This window comes from Plectropomus leopardus, chromosome 12 (assembly GCF_026936395.1).
Source record: "Plectropomus leopardus strain MGB_pleo_1.0 chromosome 12, ASM2693639v1, whole genome shotgun sequence".
Classification (NCBI taxonomy): domain Eukaryota; kingdom Metazoa; phylum Chordata; class Actinopteri; order Perciformes; family Serranidae; genus Plectropomus; species Plectropomus leopardus.
Genome location: NC_142187.1, coordinates 7,590,878 through 7,609,198, shown reverse-complemented (window position 1 = coordinate 7,609,198; position 18,321 = coordinate 7,590,878). Strand labels below are relative to the sequence as shown.

The following is an 18,321-nucleotide window of genomic DNA, read 5'->3' as shown; positions in this document are numbered from 1 at the left end:
TTCACCAACGTTAAGCTACATTAAACACAAGACCAAATTGGCATCTAGCTCATTATGTGTCCCACTGTATCTTTGTATCAAATCTGTGTTTGTATCTACCAAATGTTTATGCATTTCTGTCCTACTACATATTTGAAGTGTATGTATAGTAGCATCTACAGTATATGCAATTGTGAAATAATGATTAAAGACCAAGGCAAAAAAAGATATGCAATAACTTGCCAGCTTGTGTGGCACCCGTGCAGCATAGTCTGGCTCTCAGGATTATGATAAACACATACACGCAAACACACACATAGGCACGCATGAATCAAGGCACGTATTGTTAATTCCCCTGAGAACCCAGCCGCAAACTGGCACTGTAATGCAAAGAGGAAGTTTTGGGTCTTGCTGCCGAGGAACTTCAAAGGCCCCAGATGGGACGCTCATTTGCTCAAGGAGATTTTCTATTTAGATGCTATTGCAGCAGTGGCACCACAGCAGCACTATCACACATCTAGGAAACCCCACATTTGGAATTCTGCTGTTGCTTTTATGCATTTTTCCTTTAAACTCTGTCTCGTTTGACCTTGTTCTCCCTGTCGTTGTTTACTTTGACGTTAATTTTTCCACTGTTTTTTTTAAGTCCTAAGCTTGAGTGAGAAAAATATACAGTCCATGCATGCTTGGCATAGCTCTCCACATCAAACAGCATAAACACTGATGATAACTTCAACAGCCAATTTGTTTGTCTAACCCATTGATATGAATCTCCATGTCATGTGCTGTTTTAGTCAGAGCTTTTAAGTGTCCCAGTGATTCATGCCCTGTCAAATGCTCTCCTTCCCTCCTTCCCTCCTTCCTACTTCTTCAGTTTCGTTTTTTGTGTCTCCCTTAATGTTTTTAATCAAAAGGGTGAATCAATTGTGGTTAAAAATACTTGCTCACAACTATAAACCTCACTCACATACAATCCTCATAAACTTCCCCTCACAACCACGTCGTACAAATTGTGTGTGAGCACGTGTGTGAGTGTGTGTGTGTGCACTCTGGTCCCACACAGTCATTATGTCCATACAGACAACTCATAAACATAATTGAGTGATAAGGAAGAGGAGACGTGATGAATTAACCTCAGTTTGTCCCATGGAACACACACACACACACACACACACACACACACACACACACACACACACACACACACACACACACACACACACACACACACACACACAGAGTACACTTAGACATCTGAGCAGCCTCTCTTGGAGGATTGTGATTAGGTTATCACAGGCCATGCCATACACAAACAAAGAGGCAGACGCGTCTCCAGACAGACAGGAAAACGTGCACAGACACATGCAAACACATTAATAACATACCTGTACATCCTGGTAATTGCGTGTGTACACTTACATATGCGTGCTAAGGGAAATTAAATACAGAGAAGCAGGAAATAAAGAAATAAAACAGGATGTGAATGGAGAGAGGGAAATTAAAAGCTTTAGTGGTGATTCAACAGCTTTTGCTGTTTTCCGGCTGGGCAATCAAGCCAGTCTAGTCAGGTGGTTTTAAGTTTGAGTCATGGTCATCATACTGACACAGTCAGAATCTTTCATTTACTATGTGCCGCATAGGTTGTTTTTTTCTATTGTATACTCATACATGACACTTACATGGTAAGCATTCTGTATTAAACATCAGAAACTCTGGTGGACACTGGGGGCAAGTGGATAGATTTAGGTAGAAATACATGAAAGTTGTCAGTACTTAGCCCTCACAGAATGTAGCTTAAAGGGGAGCTTCACCCATTTCAGAAATCATACATTTTATTTCTTTAGTCAGAGATGGCCAACAACAAATCTGTTCTTATTTTCATCAAATACCAACGCTTGGTAAGGGATTTTGGTGTCAGACACCGACATTAGTTATATTAAAAAAGACTGTACTCGTCTAACAAGTGGAAAGTGTACATATCCTGTGAAAATGTGTATTTAGAACAACGCATTGAACAGGTGTAAACTGACATGCTGTCCTGGAACATCAAAAACAGATAAAGGCTGATACCTAGCGCGAAAAATGTGGACATGAACGGCAGTTGAGAAAACACTATTTAAGTATTCTCATTTAAGTCTTCTCCCAAACTGTGGGATTACCCCCCCGCCCCCCAGCAGCTCCAGACTTTATACTGTATGCCATCACAATTTTGAGACTCACTTCTCTGGTTTCTTGAGATAAAGTGGCTTATGATCACAAATAACTTTTTTTAACTTTCCTTAGCCATGGAAATAACTATCCCCCTTTCAGTTCAACTTATGAATACTTTGTCAAAAAGCATCAGTAGCAATGAAACCTCATACCTTCTGGTTTGTTTTAAAAGACAATCAGACTCAGATATTAAAGGATTTTTCAGAAAAAAAAAAGGTTTGTACAGATGTTATTTTTTCTTGCCACTGGGCTGCCTTTGGGCAGTCTCTTTGACCATTCAGACTGACTTGCAAAGCTTTCTATACTGTGATTAGGATCAAATTCACTTAATTAACAATGAAATATACTGCCCTCAGGTGGTCCCTGTCAGGAATGTCTGGACACATTCTTGTACATGAGGAGCCCTTCGTGACCCGGATCATGCATCAAATACTAATGCACAAATGTAAAAACCACTAATACAATTTTATCTCTCTAACATTTATGCATGATAAATGCAGCTGAAGTCACTTAACAGACCAAATCAAAGTAAAATACATGTGTACAAAGGCCTGTTTTCATGTGCAATGATGCAATAGTCAGCATTACATAACTCTGTTTTCCCCCAATATCAGTCCAGTATAGATTTTTATCTCTAAGTATCGACCAAATCATAATAAAAGACTTGTTTGTTTGAGATCACTCTGTGATACACTCCCCGGCATCATTGTTAAGGGAGTGTTGTTCAGCACTGTTACGGTGAATGAGTTTAAAAGTGAAATGGGATGAAGTCATCAGATGTGACCAAAAAAAAAAAAAACAAAGAATGTTATGGCCGAAACAAAAATACGGGTTAATTTAGACAAAAGCTTGTTGCCTTTTATCAACCCACACAGGATAATAACATGTTTTCATGGAGCAGCGACTTACTAAGTGGGGGTGATTTTGGTGTCAATACTGTCATCGCTTGACGTGAAGTGAATGGGAAAATCAGCTGAAACATGGCTGAGAAAATACAATGATTTGCTGTCAATATAACATGTTAAAACGCATCAACACGTTTGAAAGAATTCACTGTATTCTACCTAAGGGCATCTTTAACCAGAGCAACACAATGGCATATCATCTATAAAAATATGGTGCCATAAAATCCTGAGCGCACACATCCTGATGTTTGACCTGCATTCATGCCGGTTTGATAAGATCGGCCTCATAAATGAGTATGAATAGGTAGTAAAACCTGCCTCTTTAATGACTGCATCCATTTCACAACTGCCAGGCTCAAGTTGTGCAAGACTGTGCACATCAACAAGAGAGAAGCTCAGGTTGTCTATATTGTTGCCCGCATTATAAAAACCTGTGCACGTAGTTTACTATTTGGAGTACATGCATGGTTAGACCGATATTTCGTGACAATATAGAAAATAACAGAAAAATTATAACATTAGATCATGTGCAGAATGTGCATAGACTCAGTGTGACAGCAAAATAACAAACTCGGGAAGTCATTACATTTCTGAGTAGTTCAGTCAACTCACCAATAGCTGAACCTTCTTTTGGATGTCTCCAAATGTCTCAAAGATGTTGTGGGCTCACAGGAGACTTTTTTTCTGTAATAAGGATATAAATGTGATTTTCTTGTGGCATATTCTGTACACAAATAGGTTCACTTGCAAAAAGTCAGTCAAATTAACATGTATTACCCAGGAAGAGACTCAAAATGACTACAAAAATTTGCAAAGGCAGGGCAAAGAGACACAAAATACCTAAAATGATTGGCAAAACATCCATAAAGAGACACAAAATGACTATAAAGACACATTAAACAATCACAAGGAGACACAAAAATACCTTGATTAGACACAAAATTACCACAAAGAGACCCAAACGACTAAAAAAAGACGCAAAACAACTACAAGGAGACCCAAAAACACACTAAGAGACACAGAACGACAAAAGACACAAAATTACCTCACAGAGACCCAAACAATAGCAAAAACACACTAAACAGCCACAAGGAGACACAAACTGTCTACAAAAAAGACATAAAACCTAAAAAAAAATACACTGATTTACATCAAAGTCACATAAAACAACCACAAGAAGACACAAAACCACAAGAACATGCATAACAACTACAAAGAGATGCGAAATCACCAAAGTCTGCGTGTCTTGCTCTGTAAGAGAGGTGATGGGCCCTTTGCATTGCTGTGCCCAGGGGCCCATATTTTCATACACCGCCCATGATCCTTTAGTGTATCATCTATAGTTTTGTCAAATGCAGTATGACATCAAAGATCTTGTAAAGAAGAGTCAAATCAGACATGCTGTAGGTGGAATGCCAAATTTCGGCCCTGATAATTGGCCAGGCTGATAATCTGTCGACCCCTGGTCTACTGTGCTTTTCGTGTTGGGTGGATTGTTTCTTTTCAATCTATCACTATAATGTGAGTACATCCCGTTATCCTCCGCCTTTCTTTCGTTCTGAAAATCACTGCGCTGGATTTGGCTCTGTCAGTTTGCATTATCTTGTTAACGTTTTTTTGTTTTGTTTTTTTCACCCAAGTATCTAATAATGACGTTCATGCTTTTGAAAGCAGCAGTTATGCGTTCTCTGCATTTATGGTCAACCATGTAAAATTTTCAAATTTTCAAATACACATGTAGAAGACTGTTTATTGACATGGATTAGATGCAGTGTTTGTCGACTGAAACCAAGCGAAAATTGTTTCCCTTTAAAATAGAGACAAATTATTCTGAATTATTATTCTGATATGATCTGCTTTGTTTCATCTACTCACTCTTTCACAAAACAGGCGCGCGCACACACACACACACACACACACACACACACACACACACACACACACACACACAGACACACACACACACACACACACACACACACACGCACACCTCCTCTCACATGTCACACACCCCTGTCTCAGTTTTCAGTATCAGCAGGTTTGATCATAACATTTCACTCACATCTAACTTCTATAAGAGGATCCAATTACACACATACATACACACACACACACACACACACACACACACACACACACACACAAATGCATGCATGGCTTTTGTTACAAACACAACCTGATGGAGCTTATCTTGAAGAAGGACAAGCATTATGGAGGCCCCTTGTGTGTGTGTGTGTGTGTGTGTGTGTGTGTGTGTGTGTGTGTGTCGTGCACATTGTAGAAGAACAAGAGTGTGATCAAAGCCAACAGGTCTGTCTTCGCTGGAGGTCGCAGGAGGTGACAGACAGAGCTGCACACACACACACACACACACACACACACACACAGAGGGAGAGAGAGAGAGGAAATGTTCAGGTGGTGTATAAGGGCCGCTTTCCTGCAAAAGATTCCTAGAAAGAGTTAACTCTCTGATTTGGTTGTTTTTCTGTTGCTGCCTTTGGTTTTGTTAAAGTTTGCATATGTTTTCTAACAAAGCAAAAATTCTGTGTACAAAATCAGTGACACATTAGCAAAATACAGCACAGTGAGGATGGACAAATTGTTAAACCTGTCCATCAGGGTTGCCACTGTCGCTTGTCCACAGCAGGACCTTTTCCAGGAAGCCAGGAAACATTTTTGGAATTGCTGGAACTTTGAACCAGAGGCACCTAACCTAACTTTTGGTCCTTACATCAGTTTCTTCCTCCTAAATTCTCTGCTACTGCAAAAGTGCTTTCCAAAACAGGAACTGTGGGGTTTGCAGCACTAAACACAGCTGAATGGGGAAATAATCAAAAGCCATGACAATGCACCACCTCGTGCACAGAGTTCATTTAGACTGCAAGTAATCACTGGTTTTGCCACACTCCCTCTTTTCATCTTCTCACCTGCATCTTTGAAGCAACACACATTCACACAAAAGCAGTGAGAAAGTAGATGTTTACTTTGCGTTGTTGTCCTGTTAAAAGTAAAAACTAAACACACACTGAAAAAACTAGGACAAAGAGGCTAACGGACGGCCTGACATTGACTGAGGCACACTGTCTGCTTGGTGTTAAAGACTCTGGGCCCTCGGGACGAGGTGAGACATCACCAGTGTTGGGAATAAATTAACACGTTACAATAACAATAAAAATAAAAGTACTATAACCACAAATAAAAGGAAATAAAATAGATGAAACATAAAGTAAAAGATAAAATCAATGATAATGAAATAAAAAGAAATTAAAAGACAACATCACATAAAAGCAAGTCTTTGAAAAAGGGTTCAACACCCTCTGGATGGCATGGGAAGAACAACAAAAACTCAAACAAAATGGGAGAGGAGCAAAATGATATGCTGCTGTAGTAATGCTGTTGTTTAGAAAGAATAAAATATATTAACTAAATTGTTTCATGTCTATTATTTTACAGACAAAGAGTAAAAAAGGGTCATTTAAAAGTGTTGTGTTGCTTGATTTTAAGGCTTGTGATGGTTACAATGCCATACTTATAAAAACATCTATTGTTTTTATTGTTTCATTACATTGTTTTCATCACAGGGAAAATGGGTACAAATAGGTAACACCAGCTATATATAATTACATTTATAAAATGTCATAGGTAAATGAATTAAAATACTTTCAATAGAAGTAACTTGTAATTGTAAGTGTGACTTGCACAACACTGGACATCAAGTAATATAACCGAGTTCCTTTTAAGCACACTGAGCCCTTAAGTATCTCAGGTAGTGCCTGATTAAAGCTCCTGAAGCTCCTTACTTCATGAGAATGTTTAGTCATGCATGCAGTCACACCATCTCTAACTGGTCTATCTAAATAGACAGCCAAAGTTGGAAGTTGAGGCCCAGTTCTCACATTCGTAACACACTGATGCTTCTTTAATATCCTCAGGAAAGGAACATGCCAGGGCAGAAAGAATCCCGACATTAAGGCTGACATTTCCTGATTAAGATCATTTCAACCATCCGTGTCAATCCAGTTTAGCACTTAACATTTCATACATTTATGCAAACCTGACGTTGATAGCACCTCGTCGGTTCTACTTAGCTCCCCGACATGTCAATTCCACACAGGCATCTTCCTCTAAAAACGGTCACTATGGGAAAATGGGACTGAATGAAAAATGTGTTTGACTCGGACTGACTGAAATTTAACGGCTCATTTAATCTGAACTTTGGAGAAGGAAAGAAACTGACAGTGAGGATGTCACTGAAATCAAAGAGAGGATTATAATGGTTTTTAATGCAACTTAAACATTAAAACCATCTAATAACCACAGGAACATGAATACCTTCTCTAAAACCTCTATTATCCAACACAACAAAAGCTATTGTTTCCCACAATGCACAAGTCTTTCCTATGTGGAGAGACTATCCCTGTGAAAGACCTGGCTGGTAGTATCAAATACACAGTTAACACTGCACGTCAAACCCTCGGTCATTGGATCCAATGGATAAATCACTAAATCACGCCACAATGGCTGCGGACTCAGCTCATTCACAGAGGCCACATGAAAAGGGAAGGAGAGAAAGAGGGAAGTCTGACTTCCATGGCTCAGGCCAGCCAGACAAAAGGCTCTGGAACAGCACTGCCTCAGGACAAAATCATATGACACTGGCGCACAGGAAATCACCCAAATTGTCTATTGTCTGGGACAACATCAAAATCCCTCTGCCTCTGTGCAGGGGTAGAGAACTGGAAAGGGAGAGAGCTGAGGGAAGATGGATGGGAGAGGGGGATAAAGTGGGAGAGTGAGAAGTGAAAGAGGATGGGAGAGTATATTCTGGTGTGTTCACCTCATGTTTAGAGCATTATTGATGAGGAAAATATACTCTAAATCTGGAGTAACAATAAGAGAGAGTCACTGATGGCATTCTTTCTTTTGAAGAGGTTGCAAAATAAGGTCAAAAATACCATCAGTACATGGTTTTTGTGTCTGTGCATGTGCGGTCTGACATGGATGCTTAATCTGCATCCAACAACCATAAATCATTTAAACGGATATTTGCAAAGCAAACAGCTACATAGGAAGCAAAGGAGGATGCATTTATTACTTTGTATTGACTTTGTATTCTTTTTTCCTGATTCCTCTCAATGGAAGAGTCTACCAAGGCTTTTATTCTAAAGTTAAAACAGCTGTGGTAATTCAGCCCATATTACATCAGGAATATTTTCTACAATATTCTTGTTATTTGCAAATTAACTGACACAAACTAGGCCCAATTGCCGTCTCTCTCTCTCTCACACACACACACACAACCAATATGCATTTATAATAACAATGAAAATCTTTGTATATATAATATTTAGAATTTGGAATTTAACAAACTTCAACTCAAAACTCTGCTGAATGCCTTTGGCAAATGTTAATTAAAAAATGAAACACTCAACATCATAGACAGCATGTTACATATAAAGCAGTGAAAATGAAAGTGAAAATTTAAAAAAGATATGAATAAATAAAAATAGCTCCCTGAGGTTTTACATAATAAAAGTTCCTCTTATGCTGACATTTTCTTTGGACTTTTTAGTTAATTAATTTTATCAGTGATGATTAAAATGCAATGCCAATATAGATAATCTGCAAAATGCCAAATATCAGCCCCAATGATTGGCCAGGCTGATAATCTGTCAACCCCTAATAAATATACACATACATGTATTTTAGGCTGCCTTTCTTCGTTGCAATCTGAGGTCTGTTTTCCATGTCACTCTATTTGTATTCCCTGTACCTGTATACCTTATATTCCACAGAGATCACATTTGGTGTTTTAGTGAGTATCTATGACAGGACAATGTATTATCTGTGGGATAACATCAAAATAAGCTTCTGCGTCCTTGTTCTTGGTTATGAAAGAACATGTCATCTCCTGCAACAATACATCTAATTTATTAGATTTTAATCATTTTTTGACAACAATGGAACTCTATAACACATAAATGAATCTGCTGTATTAGGCTTTGACTACACAGACAACTTCTAATGGGATCAAGTTTTACACTTTTAAACAGGATTTTCTGGTAATAGGAAACAAAAGGCCAGCCCTATTTAAAAGACAACAACTAACAACTAACAACTAACAAACACACTCATCAGCTGAAACTGTGTATTACTTCATTAGTGCAGGCTTATCTCAGTCACTGTTCTGTTTTTTAGTCTGCTGCCAGAAAGAAAGATCTGCATAAGCTACAGTCGGAGCTGCAAGATAAGCTTAGTGTCCTTATCGTACTTAAAGTATTAACGGAATGCTTTTCAAACTATTTTAGCTTACAGTCACAGTTAAAATACAACTTACCGTTCTACTCCTCACTTAAAAATAAAAACATAAGCTCCGGCTAATCTGAATGCAAATTGAAGTAGTTTAATGCATAAATTATAAGAACAATTCAATTAGTAGCATCAGAAAATCTCAGATGTTAACAGAGAGATTGACAATAATATAATGCAGATAAAACAAGTGCAATGAACACATTATTTACATTTACTTCAATGCTTTCCTCCTAGGTCAGGAGTAGGCAACCTGTGGCTCTAGAGCCACATGCGGCTCTTTAGCCCCTCTCCAGTGGCTCCTGTGTCTCTGACTAAAAATTAAATGGAAATGAATGGCGATTATTTTTTTAAAAGATTTTCATTCAGTTTTTCATTTGCAAAAATGTGTAGCCTGTACACAGAGTATGAAAATGTATTAGCATTTCATTAACTAAAATATGCATTATATTTCTGTGGCCTTGGTGCCTTTTCTGCTTAATTTTGCCAAATTTCAAAAGCAGTGGACGCTCCTGAATCAAAAAAGCTTGACTAGCTATGGATTCCAAATCCAAGATAGGAGAAGTCTCAGAGGAAAATGGAGAAGTTAATAATGCATATAGATAATAATAATAATAATAATAACAATAATAATAATAATAATAATAGTGCATGAATAGATCTTTTAATTTTTACCACCAACACTGCAAAGTTAATGTAACAAAAAATAATAAATAGTGGTAAAACATATTAATGAATGCTCATATAGACCCATTCATAATATTGATAAGCTAGTTTGACTATGTGTTGTGTTACCTGCGGCTCCAGACAGATTTTTTTCTGTTTGTTTTGGGCCAGAAATGGCTCTTTTGATAGTAAAGGTTGCCGACCCCTGTCCTAGGTTGTAGATATGGTTTCAACATGGGGGGACCAATATTAAAGTGTGTGCCTTTTCTGCACTGATTTATGGTTGGCATCTTTCATTTTCAAAATAAAAGTTGCCAGTTTCATGTTTTTATTAGGGGGTGCAAATGCACATATTCTAAATAACATTGGTAAAGTGTATGGCCTAAATAATGAGTGTTGTATATAATTAAAAGAAACAATCCATGACAAGCATTAAAACATACAAAAAATGAATGAGAAAACCAGGGAAAAACATAGAAATCCATGGTTTGTGAGGAAAGTGCAAGCATTCAAATGAATGCAAAAGTGTGGAACAGGTTTGATCGACACAATACAAGGTGAACTATAACTTTCTAGACCAGCGTGAGACTCCCCCTCCCCCCTCTGTTCAGGGATGTATTTGAACAGGTGAGTACAGTCAGCCAAAGAATGATGTGCAAGTCGGCAGTGAGCCAGCCTGTCAGGTAGAGCCTGAGGCCACACTGGCTCTCATCTATTCAGCTACACAACTCACATAGACAGACGGCTCTCCTCTGGCCTTCTCATTCATCCCTCATTTCACCCCCCTCTCTAGGAACACAACGTTTATACACACACACACACACACACACACACACACACACACTTGAACTTTTTTTCCATTTCATCCATTCACTCAGTTTTTGTTGTTGTCTCTGCAGCGTATCCACATTTTTTTGGTTTGTTTGTTTGTTTGCTGTTGCTGTAATTGAATGCTGTGTTTGTGTTTCCTATGGACAACATGTGACCAGATGTGGAAACAAACCTTTTTAACAGTATCATGCAAATTTGTCAAAAAAGAAAAGTGTTAATCAGATTCAATCTAACAGATTAGTTTTTTGTTTTTCATTTTTTTCCACACATTTTCCACATTTTCCATATATAAAAATCTGTGACAAAACTTTTTTTCTAAACCACCACCAACAAGAGATTTTGGATGGTTGTCATTTCGACTTTATGATCTTTTTGAAAGATACTGTTGGTGGTGCTGTTAAAAAAATACTAAAGGTTGTTTCTTATGTTGTGTTCTACCCATTTATATCAAGCATAAGCTAAACAACATGTCTAATGTTAAAGTAATGTGTATTTTTTGCATTGCACGTTACTTACAAACATGATTAAATAATCATTTCCTTTTTCTTTTCTTTTGTTAAAGTGGAAAGAGGCAATTTTTCACCCCGTGCAAGCACTACAACACAGGACACACTGCATTTTTCCCACAGTTACATTGGTTCAGCAATCCACTATTTATGCTAGATAGTACAGTGTCCAAAGTTACCTTTTTGACTCTCAGCCAAGGTGACAGGTAGATGAAACAAATCCATCAGCCAAGCAAAGATTTATCTGCAAAAGTAGTAAATTGCCTTTTTTGTTTCACATATAGGCCTATATTTTTTCACTACATTTCATTGCAATAATAATGTATTATGTTGAATGCAACCTTTAAAAAGAGGCAAGAAAAAAATCTGATGCAATATTATCAAAAGATACTGAACAACTCTCACAACAGCCTCAGCCTGTGGATGAATTTACTCTGGTAAGCGGTGATGTGATATATATATATATATATATATATATATATATATATATATGTCTTGGGCTTTTATTGTGAAAGGTAAGAATGGAAGAAGTGGAGCTAATGCGCTGCTGTTGAACTATGTAGTCTAGGCAAAAACACTACTGTCTTGGATCAAGCTTCAGGGCCTCTGTGTTCTTATCACGTGCAATGCTAGTTAGCAGCAGACAAGTAATAGTTTAGAGGATCAGCTGATGTCCCGTACAGTAAACAGCGGCACAAAACTAGCAGAGCTAAAAATGGTCTGATTTCGCCGCAAGTGTGCAGATGTGTGTGTGTCACACAGATACAGCACAGAAGCAAACTAGGTGCAGCAGAGGCAAATGCCCCTGAATAACACCAAATTACAGCAGAGACTCACAGCAGAGTCATGTTTAATACATGACCAGTTTAGTACATACATTTACCCATCAGTGTGGCGGATAACCTTCTGAGATTTACTCACCAAAGGAAAAATCTACATACATTTGGAGCTTGGCAGGTGTAAATTTTGGATCCTGAGATAGTAACTGCAAATTTACATTGATACTCTTTGGTAACTGTGTATAACCACTGAGATAAAGGGAAAAAAACAAAGGCGCTATCCTCTTCCTGTTTTGGTTGGTCAATGGTTGATGTAGTTTGCTTGTGCCGTAAATCGAGTCTTCAGATTTTCGGAGGACTGTACCCAGTGGCAGACAGAACTGTATGGTAAAAGCAAGGCTTATAGGGAACCAATCTAAATGCAGATGGTGTCACGATTCTATAGCCATTACATTGTGCGTTTCTGCAGGATCCCTCCAAAATACTTGTTGCCTCCACATACTCGTTGCTTTTACGACCACAGGGCAGTTATTTCAAAAAAACAGACACCATAAACAAAGCTGACACAGCTCCTTTGTTCCAACAACTGACAGAAAATTGCCAAAAAGATCCACAGAAAAATTGCAAGAGAGAAAAAATTAATTGCTACATTTGTAGCATCACTAACACACAGATCTGTGTTATTCTGAGAATATTATATAAAAAGTACATACAGAGATAACAATTCAGTTGCTCTCAATGGTTTAACCATGGGAATGTGCAAAAAGCTGTCAGTTAGACAGAGTTAATTCTACATCACAGTGAGCAAACAGCAGTCAACCTGCACAAACACTTGATTGTGCACACAGCACTTAAAAAAAGGTTGCGTGTGTGTCTGTGACCTTTAGAAGCCTAATGGGTAATTATGCAAATTACTTTAGAGGAAAGAAAAAAACAAATGAGCTTAAATGGAAATTAAACTAAATTGAAAATTTTAACCTCAGACACTGGCTCTACACATCTTTTTTAAGCTTAAACTACCCGAGCTTCTATTAAGCAACACTGAATTCCAACAGCTCCAAGTCAGGTGAGCATGACCTCTGACCTTCCTGTGACATATGATGGTGTGTCTGTTTACATTTTCAGTGTAAATCTTAAAAAAAAACAAAAAAACTCTCCACTGCTTGTACAAACTTCCAATTTTTTTATTCTAAAGTATTTCTAACAGTCCACTAAAAAGCCACTACGATGCCCCTTATACAATCAATGGGCCTCTGTGTCAGTGGGTGTGTGCACGTGTTAAAACAGCAGGACGATAATCCCTGTTTGTGTTAAGCCTCCACTAACCAAGCATTGTTTCCTTGTTTGCTTCAGTATGAACATGAAGTTTAACCATTTGCATTGCAGATTTGCAAAAATCTTAACAGCAACAACAGCCACACTGGACTCTTCCCCTTTGACAAACTGACATCTTAATCATGGGATTATAAAACAGATTAAAGGCTGTTAGTTATAAGTGTTACCATCTGATTACCAAAGGATAAGCAACAATGAGTTAGGAAGAAGCTCCAAAGGAGCCCGTGCAAACGGCTGCCCATCACAAGTATCTGTGAGCGTTCAGACAGGAGCTGTGAAATGAACAATAATGCTTCATTCACACACACTAACTGAACACTCAAGGATATCCTGGAACATCCTCTTTCTTTAAAAGGATGAATATCAGGTCACAGATCTCAAGTGCATACACCAGAGCAACGGTGCATTCTTATTGTAGACATGGAGCTTTATGGACACATATGTGGAGAGGTGTCATTTCATCATAGCTTGTCAAATGGTGCAAAAATATTTAATTGCACTCTCATTATGACAACTTTTTTTTTTTTTTTGGTATTTTAATTACTTCATGACGTGGACGTCATCCACATTTGGACATCGTCTTGACTTGATCACGAAAAGTGCTCTGACTCATTCCATGTTTGACTTAGAGCTGAGCATACACTGTCCAATATGAGCCAGTTTCTGTCCTATTTTTGAGCCACACACTCATTGTAGATTCTGACTAAATTTCACCCCTGGGTAATTTCATAAAATGGAAATAGAACTTTTTTGGCTTCATGCGCCATTGAGCAACATTCATAGGAATGAATGGGGCCCCACCTTTAATGCTGTATACAGTTCTCTATATCTTTCTATTATTCTATATATTCAGGCAATTTTGTGATCTCTTTTCTGCTGATACCAACTGCACGCATTTAATGCAAGATACCGAGAGGTGTAATGGAGCCTTTAATTACAGAAAACTCAATCATGATTTGATTCGTCTTACTCTCATATTTTTAGTGTTTATGAAATACTGGGTCCATCTTTCAGCCTTAAACACACCTTGTGACAAATATTCAAATAGAGCTACAACTAGAATCCTGTCCTTCCCTGTTCGTGCATGTGTGTGTGTGTGTGTGTGTGTGTGTGTGTGTGTGAGTTGTCTATCACCTGTTGTTGATCTTTACTTGAGCTCTATGGGGATTACAGAAAGCACCATGCAAACACAGCCTATCATTACCTTACAGTCGAGCTTTGGAAAGATTAGTTGTGTGGGCAAACAGGCATGCTGTTACCTAATGTGTTATGATGACATTATTTCAGTCAACTTTAAAATGACAACTGTTTACACAACATGGCATTTCATGGGAGATGTTAAAGGGAACCTAGTATGCTTTTCCTTATTTCTGTCATATAAATAATATTACAGTATCAGATGTTCCTATTAAATACGGTCAAAGTTTCAAATAATGAAGTAAAGTGGACTTGAAAGTTTTATCTAAAAAATGCTTTTATATTCATCATCTTTTTAATATATAAGACCTTGTTCCTAGGTCATGTGTAACGTCTTCTGTAGTCTGTGTGACAATCTATGGTGGCGATTCCCAACATGGGTGTCCTGACCCCTACTACGTGTCACCTTTTTTTTTTTTTTTTTTTTAAAATACAGTGGGCTAAACTAAACAAAATTACTTATTTAAAAGTATAGATATGAACTTAAACCTTTAAGGATAAGAGAACAGCAAAGACCTGAACACAAGCTATATTCACAGAGTCTTTGCTCTCTGTTAAACAGCCTTGTCATGCATTAAAAAAGTACACAGTTTAAACAATAAGAAGGTAATAGAACAATGACTAAGAGTCAGCAAATAATTTTACAAAAATGTTCCCCTAAACTATCAGGAAAACTGATCTGTGATGATATATTCGCAGGAAATAACCGGCTCATATCCATCCAAATCGCTCATTTTACAAATTTCCTGCAGTTATTGCATTCACTATTTGGGCTTAATGTAGAGTTGTCCTTTAGTGTAATTGTTATGCACTCAAATCTCCATAAAACATGTCACTTAGTCAGGGGTCGTCTGCTTACTCAGTGACAGAAAAGGCGTTCCTTAATGACACAGGTTGGGAACCAGTGGCCTATAAGGATGAGCGTGGGATCCAACTGACCCACAGTATGAGTTCTTATCTGCTGCTCCACCTAATGTGTCAACAGCTTGTCCTCTGGTAACACTCCACAATGAGCATTAACATGTGGATACTAGCTCAGGATCAACCAGAGAACACAGGTCATGCCTTGCTTGTTTCGTTTTACATTAGAGCAGGATGTGAGTTTTGCTTTGCACACGATACATCAAACGTGCTTTGAGCAGTACGACTGTGTATCCTGTCTCCATGTCAATGTGACAGACAGTAAAGAGCATCATTGGCAGTTGTGTCATTACAGGCCTTCACCTGAGTATGTGAAGCGTTGCAGTGTGCTTTTGGCAGGCTGACAAAATTGTGCTGATGTCCTGTTTCAGCCTCTTTGCTTGTATAATGTCTTTAATTCTTCACTCCTCGTAGATTTGGTGCGTTTGCTCACATGCTACTGTTGTTGTGCATATTATCCATTTGATATTAACTTCTTCTTATTGAGCTGTTGTTTAAAAAAATATAAACAAAATTATAACTTTTTAAAAAGTTTAAAGCAATTAGAGCTGCGTGATATGGACTATAATAATATTTGTAGGCTATATCGCGATACACTGAATGTCTCAATTATTTGAAATTTTGTCTAAACTACTATAAACTACTAAATACTAAACTAGTAAATAAATTTCAAGTATTGCTAGAATAAAGTTAAAGCACTGTTAGAATGAAGTTAAATAAACTACTTTTATAACAAAATTAAATACAGCACTGTTATACTAAAGTTAAAAACTTACATTATACTACAAATAAACCATTGTTATAATAAAATTACATGCAATATTGTAATAAGAAAATTAATGAAATTACTGTTTTGTAAAGTTAAATAAAGTACTGCTTAAATAAAGTTAAATAAAGTATCATTATAATTTAATAAATTAAAAGGGGAAACAAGGCTGCTTTTATTCTGAAGTACCTGGCTCTTTATGGGCCACAAGTGTTGATTTTGCTGTGAAAATGTATCTTCCGGTCAAAAGAAAGCTGTAATGTTGGCAGAAAGTTAAAGCTTAACTACAGTGCTGTTAAATAAGAGGATTTATTCACTGTGAGCTGGAAGGAAACTGACAGCTCTCTGGCTAATATATTAATGTCTGCAAGTCACACCTGTGCTCTATGGTCACAAAATGCAACTCAATATTCCCAGTCTGAAGCCCTGCAGACACAAAAACACACATCTCGCCTTCTATCACACTATCACCCAGAGACTGTGGTCTGGATGGGCGGAGGAGCGCGTGTTACAAATCATGTTTGTCTTTTCTTTTTCCTCTGCATGAGTTTGTGAGAGGGAGAGAGCCACTGGAGAGAGCGAGAGAACCAAAATGCCTGCACTAGTCATATGCTGGTGGCTCAAAAAAATTACGTGACAATTTATACTCAGTGTTCATTGTATATTAATTACATACATCTCACAATACATCAAGTATAATCGATATATCGCTCATTACCAGCTGACATGTATTCACTATTCTGACACTGTTCTGATGACAATAATTCAACACACTTAATGTAATCAATTTTTGAAAGCCTGAAACCTTTGAAATGACCTGAGGAGGAATTTGATGACCTTGCTTGTAGTTACACCACATATCCTAGCTTCATTGTCATATAACACTTCGGGAATATCCAACCAAGACGACTATTTTCAAGGCGTTCACACTTCTCACTTTTAAAGATTTTGCCATGACCTCAAAGCCAATCATCTTGTTACTGTAAAATATTAAAAACTGCTTCTGCATCTGCCAGCTGACATTGCAGTGCACTGTTAACACTACCCATCGTCACCAAATTCATTTGTAGTCATCAGAAAAAGCTGTCCAATGGGTCCTTCCAGTGAGCTCAAAGAGAAATCTCACTCCACATCACATGCATGTACATCCATTCTGATTTTCAACTAGGCCGTGTCCCCGTATGGCTCAGGGTGTGACTACCCACATTACAAGACTTCGCCCATATCTGTTTATATATATGTCAATTAAAAAATCTGGCATCAGTTCAATGCAATGTTGATGGGTGCCTAAGTACAGATCTGCACTCTATTGTGCATGATAATAGTGTTACAACAGAGAGAGTACAGCTTTGGTTAAGCCCGTCATACCACTAACAGACCAAGTCATTCACACAACATAATCCCTGATCATCATGCAGACCCAAAATTAACTATTTCTTCACAATTACACACAAAATTGACAAATAGACAACAACAGGTCATATGATGCTGCAGCAAGAGTGCTATTTTAAGTAATGCCTATTTAAGAAATAGAAGCAAAAGTGAAAGAGAGCAAATTATGTTCAGCAAGTGAGGGGGTAAAAACAAGCAGGTAGAATATCACAGGTTTTGGGGGGTTTGGGAAGGGAGTGAGCCCCACAACACACATGCCCATGTGCACACACATGCATGCATGCACGCACGCACGCACGCACTCGCGCACACACACACGCACGCACACACAAACACACACACGTGCGTACACACACACGCGTGCGCACACACACACACGCACACACGTTTCTCCTTTTCATCATTATCTCATGTTGTCATCTACCCCTTTCAAGATATGGGGATCCTGTGGCAAGACCCCCCTCTTTCCCCAACACACTCACTCACTCACACTCACACACACACACACACACACACACACACAC

General features: G+C 38.0%; 1 protein-coding gene across 1 annotated transcript in view; it reads right to left on the bottom strand.

Moving 5' to 3' along the window:
* The window catches only part of slc6a9 (solute carrier family 6 member 9), a 214,310-nt gene that overhangs the window by 190,024 nt on the left and 5,965 nt on the right, over positions 1-18,321 (bottom strand). The window contains exon 4 of the mRNA XM_088085097.1: positions 3,708-3,779. The gene's annotated coding sequence lies outside the window, so the exon portion shown is untranslated. The remainder of the gene's footprint in view (positions 1-3,707; positions 3,780-18,321) is intronic.